A 5,957-nucleotide genomic window follows, 5' to 3' on the forward strand; every position below is an offset into this window, starting at 1 on the left:
TAACCTACCTATTTACCCCTTACGTCCAACATCCTCTCTTGTTTTATTCCTTGTCAGTCGCCCCGTTTTCCTTATTTCTTAATAGATATTTTTTTCTGTTTTGCTTTCTGTAAGTATAATTACTGAATGGGACTGTCCGTCCCATTACCACCATCACCACCGGCATCAGTCTCACCATCACCATCGTAATCAGCTTTCTCCTCACTCCCCCTTCCCCCCAATTCCGCAGGTACTTCTGTGAAACTTCCCATTTTCGTTTGTTGTTGATGTCATACATAGTCCACCTCCATAACTCCTTTTCTTTTCCTTCCCCAGGCCATTTGTCCCACTGCAGATAATATATCTACATACGAGTAGAACATACGTAAATGATATTGTATAAGTGCCATACATCAATCAAACAATAAATCAATCAGAACAAAACCAGTTATTGTGTTTTGCCGCAGCCATCCTTCCCCAGGCCTGAAAATCATCTTTGGCAAACTTTCTGACAGGTTCCCGAGTCATCTCCACTAGTTCCAGAGATATGATATGAATCAACGTCCCACGCTCCCATTAATTAGGACCATCATTCACACGGCGATCCACGTGATTGTAGTGTATCAACTGCAGGATACTTGTCTAAACTCAGTATCGGCCAGTATTACCTTGTTTAACACGGAGCCGTTCAAGCGGTGCCCCGTGATCTACAGTAGACACTGTGGAAGGTAATTAGGCACAATTTTAAAAATATGATAGGGGTCCAAATCTCACATCCATACAAATGAATAAAATCGCCTGGTAGTAGCCAGGATAAATACATAAGATAACATTACTTGCAGACGGGTTAGATACTATGTAAGGTTATTATTAATTTACTTATCTATTTGTTGATTTGTTTATGTATCTATATATCAATATAAACATGTATCTGTATCTAAAACTGGTTTGGGTTCAGAGGTTTTCCATCGACATGGTCTTCCACTGAAGTCCACTGCAGATATGGTGTTTATTTCGATAAAGATGGATCAGCCATTCCAGTCGTAGGGGAATCGAACTCTGCTTTACATACTTACGAGGTAGAAGTGAAGACGCTAACATCACTGCGACACTCCCGAGTACAGGGCGCATGCGCAATACTGACGTCAAGTACTACTGTATGTGACGCATACTTATAGCGTGATGACGTCGCGTACCGTAGGAATATAAACTGTGAAGCTCACGCAAGCGTGGCGTTGACAAAGTAGTCACGTCTATACTCTTTTGATTCCGTTTACTGTGACTTGAAATGTGTAAATGTAACGTGGTCATGACACTAATGTATAGAAGGATGGCGTGTGTAGATAGATATTTCACATGGGCTGTATACTAATACTAGTTACCTAGTTGGGTAGTTACAGGCTGTCACATTGTACAGATGTACTGCTGACAACCACTGTAGAAAATATAAAGGAAACCTTAGGATCAAGGCTTTATCGTGAGGACAGGGTGTGCTTGCGGCAGGAAGGTCATGGACCCTCTTTGTTTTGTGTGATTTGTATGTTGAATGCACCAGGCGAGCTTGTCAGGGTGCAAACATGCGCAGTGCTTACTTATGAAATCTTACTCCAAGTTCCCTTTGTTGTGTTCGCCTCAGGAGATTGAACTCAGGTCAGTTGAGTCATCCAGGGCTACATGTAATAACGCTTGGTGGATTTTTTTTTTTTTTTTCTAAACACAGATGAAGGAGCGGGCTCTAGACTGAAGGAGGTCGTGACCCAACTCAACACAGGCGTATTTGTTTAGCTAAGAAGAGAATTGAGGGAGGGTAGGAGAAGGCTGGGAGGTGATTGAGAGGCTAGTGATGATCTATGATTTAAAAAATTAATTCGCAGAACCACTCGAGTAAAACGCTCAAGTTGAATCGGTTGATAGATCCAGTCGATATGACAAGCTGAGTAAGGAGATTTGACTGACTAAGACAGACACATTCATTTCCCCCGAGTGTATTGCCAGAGGTCCTGAGCACATCATTTGGAGGAAGCGAGTTGTGGGCGAAGGCGTCTACAGTAGTAAACGGAGTTAAACCAAAATTTCGAGAAGTTAAACCAAAATTTCGAGAAGAAACCCGGGCTTCCCCTCCCTCCCCCTTCTCAAAAGAATTGTTTGAAAAAAGAATCATGAATTAAATAGGTCCTATTTAACTTCTTCAGTACTGGAAGGCTTTTATAATTTTATTCTGGCTGTTGCTAGACTGTTCTACTCATCTTTGAAGTGGCCTTGTGGTTAGGAAGAGCTGACATGTGGTTAGGCTGCCGCCAGTCTCTTTTGTTCACCTACAGGCATAGATAATCTCCTTTTCCTCTTCCCCTCCCCCTATTTCTTCCTCTTCCTCTCCTAATTGATTTCACTTTTCTTCTTCCTCTTCTTTCTTCCTCTGCCTCTTCCTTTTCCTTTTTTCCAGCTCTTCCTCCACATACTCATTCTCTACACCTTTTTTCCTCCGCCCCTTCCTCTTTCTCTTCCTCCTCTGCTCCCTTTTCCTCGTCCTTCTACTTTTCCACCTTCTCTTCATCTTTCTGGTCCTCTTCATTTTCGTTCTCTCCATACTCTTCCTTTTCCCATTCATCTCCCTCTTCCTATTCCTCCTCCTCCTTTTCCTTCTATCCCTCTTCCTCTTCCTGTTTCACTTCCTCTTCCTCTTCTTCTTCCTCTTCCTCTTCCTCTTTCTCTTCCTCTTTCTCTTCTTCTTCCACTTCCTCTTCCTCTTCCTCTTCCTCTTCCTCTTCCTCTTCCTCTTCCTCTTCCTCTTCCTCTTCCTCTTCTTCATCCTCTTCCTCTTCCTCTTCTTCCTCTCCCTCTTCTTCTTCCCCTTCCTCTTCTTCCTCCACCTTTTCCTCAGCAGTTTCTTTCTCTACCCCTTCCTATTACTTTTCTTGTTCATCCTCGGTTTCCTCATCATTTTCATCTTCACCCTCAAGTTCCTCTTCCTCTTTTTTATTTCCCTCTTTCTCTTTTTTATTTTCTCCTTTCTCTTCCTCCTATTCTTTCTCTTCTTTTTTCTCTTTCTTTTTCTCCTCCCCTTCCTCTTTCTCTTCTTACTTTCACTCTTCCTCTTTCTCTGCCTCTTCGCCTTCCTATTCTTCTTCTTATTCCTCTTCCTATTCTTATTCCTCTTTCTCTTCCTATTCCTCCTCTTCCTCTTCCTCTTCTTCTTCCTCTTCCTCTTCCTGTTTCTCTTCCTCTTCCTCTCTCACCTTTTCTTCCTCTTCCTCTTCCTCTTCCTCTTTCTCTTCTTCTTCCTCTTCCTTTTTTTCTTCTTCTTCCTCTTCCTCTTTCTCTTCTTCATCCTCTTCCTCTTTCTCTTCCTCTTCCCATTCCTCTTCCTCTTTCTCTTCCTTATCCTTTAATTTTTTTCAACGCCTCTTAACTTTCCTCTTTCTCCTTCTCTTCCCTATTGTCTTCTTTTTACTCTTCCACCTCCTCTTCCACTTCTTTCTTATCCTCTTCATCTTCCTCTTCATCTCCACCTCCCTCTTCCTCAACTTTTTTCTCCTTTTCTTCCTTTTACCCCCCCCCTCCCTCCTCGAATTTCTTTTCCTCTTTCTCTTTGTCTTTGTCTTCATCCCTCACCTCTTTCTCCTTTGCCTTTTCTTCCTCATACTTATCCCTTTCCCCCCTCCTGATTCCCTTTTTATTTTTCCTCCACCTCGTCCTCCCCCTCCTCCTCTTTTTCTTCCTTTTCCTTGTCTTCCTCTTCCTTCATCGCTTCTTCATCCTACGCTTCCTCCTTCTCTTCCTCATTCCTTCTCATCCTCTTTATCTTCATCCGCTTCCTCGACCATCTCTTCCTTCATCGCGTCCTCCTCCTACTCTTACTCATTCTACTCCTCTACCACCACCTCCTCCTCTACTTCTTCTTCTTCTTCTTCTTTTTCTTCTTCTTTTTCTTCTTCTTCTTCTTCTTCTTCTTCTTCTTCTTCTTCTTCTTCTTCTTCTTCTTCTTCTTCTTCTTCTTCTTCTTCTTCTTCTCCTTCTTCTTCTCCTTCTTCTTCTTCTTCTCCTTCTTCTTCTCCTTCTTCTTCTTCTTCTTCTTCTTCTTCTTCTTCTTCTTCTTCTTCTTCTTCTTCTTCTTCTTCTTCTTCTCCTTCTTCTTCTCCTTCTTATTCTTCTTCTCCTTCTTCTTCTCCTTCTTCTTCTCCTTCTCCTTCTCCTTCTTCTTCTCCTTCTCCTTCTTCTCCTTCTTCTCCTTCTCCTTCTTCTCCCTCTTCTCCTTCTTCTTCTCCTTCTTCTCCTTCATCTCCTTCTTCTCCTTCTTCTCCTTCTTCTTCTCCTTCTTCTTCTCCTTCTCCTTCTCCTTCTTCTTCTCCTTCTCCTTCTCCTTCTTCTTTTTCTTCTTCTTCTTCTTATTGTCCTTCTCCTTGTCCTTCTTCTTCTCCTTCTTCTTCTTCTTCTCATTGTCCTTCTCCTTGTCCTTCTTCTTCTCCTTCTTCTTCTTCTTCTTCTTCTTCTTCTTCTTCTTCTTCTTCTTCTTCTTCTTCTTCTTCTTCTTCTTCTTCTTCTTTTTCTTCTTCTCCTTCTCCTTCTCCTTCTCCTTCTCCTTCTTCCTCCTCCTCCTCCTTCTCCTCCTCCTCCTCCTCATCCTCATCCTCCTCATCCTCCCCTTCTTATTCCTCTTCCTCTTTCTCCCCCCTCTTCTTCCTTCTCCTCGACCTCCTCTTCCTACAAAGCTTCTTCATCCTACTCTTCCTCATTCTACTCCTCCTCCTCCTCTTTCTCCTCCTCCTCGTCGACTTCCTCTTCCTTTATCGCTTCTTCATTCTACTCTTACTCATTCTGCTCGTCTTCCTCCTCCTCTTCTTCTTCTTCTTCTTCTCCTTCCTCCTCCTCATCCTCCTATTCTTTCATCGCTTATTCATTTTCTTCACCTTATCCTACTCCTGCCCCTACTCTTCTTCCTCCTCCTCTTCTTTCTTCTCCTTCTCTTGTCCTGTCTTCTCCCTCCTCCTCCTCTTTTTACTTTTCCTCCTCTTCTCCCTTCTTCTCCCTCCTCTTCCTCATCTTCATCTTACTCCTTCTAATTCTCATTCTCATTGTCTTCCTTTTCCAACTCCTCTCCTTCTTCCTACTCCTCTTCTTCCTACTCTTCCTCCTCTCCCTCTTCTTTATCTTCATGCATCTCCTCTTCTTCATCTTACTCCTCCTGATCCCCTCCTCTTCCTCTCTCTCTCTGTATCTATTTTCCTCTTCTTTATCCTCCTATTCCTCCTCCTCCTCCTCCTCCTCCTCGTCGTCGTCCTCGTCTTACTCTTCCCTCTCTTTCTCCTCTTTTCTCTCTCTCTCCTCTTCTTCATCCTGCTCCCACTGCCTTCCTCCTTCCTCTCTACCTTTTTTTCCTCATCCTTAACCTACTCCTTGATTCATCCTCTCCCTCCCATTTCCTTCTTGATTTATTTCTTTGTTAAATGGTCTTTATTTTTTGCAATACCTTTCCTCTTTATTTTTCTCATTCACTCTTCTTTCCACGTCTTCCTCTTTATCTCTCTTCTCTTTTTTTTCTCCCTCTCCTATTCTTCCTACTCCTTTTCTCCTAACTTCATCTCATCTTCCTGATTTTCCTCTTCTGCATTATAATCCTCAACCTATTTTTGCTCCTCCCCACCCCCTTTTTTTTTTTTTTCTTCTTCTTCTTCTAGTACCAAACCTCAAACCCTCACACCGCGGTTACCCCTCCGGACCCCCCTTCCCGCCCTCCTCTCTCTCCCCTCTCAGACGTCCTGCGCACTCGCATGTTCACAGTGACGGAGATGAACATATCGATTAAAAGTGAACAAGTAGCAGGCCGGACACGACCCTGGGGCGAAGAGAAGAGCAGCATCCGGACCGTCCGGGGAGGAGGAGTTGGTCCCGGTAATGTGCGCGGCCCATTTACGGCACCACACTGCGCGCGGGTACCCCACTGGCCCACTTGTTCTCCTGCTGACAGGCTGTCTGACGCT

Source organism: Oratosquilla oratoria, chromosome 28 (genome assembly GCF_046742065.1).
Source record: "Oratosquilla oratoria isolate Oo_2021 chromosome 28, ASM4674206v1, whole genome shotgun sequence".
Classification (NCBI taxonomy): domain Eukaryota; kingdom Metazoa; phylum Arthropoda; class Malacostraca; order Stomatopoda; family Squillidae; genus Oratosquilla; species Oratosquilla oratoria.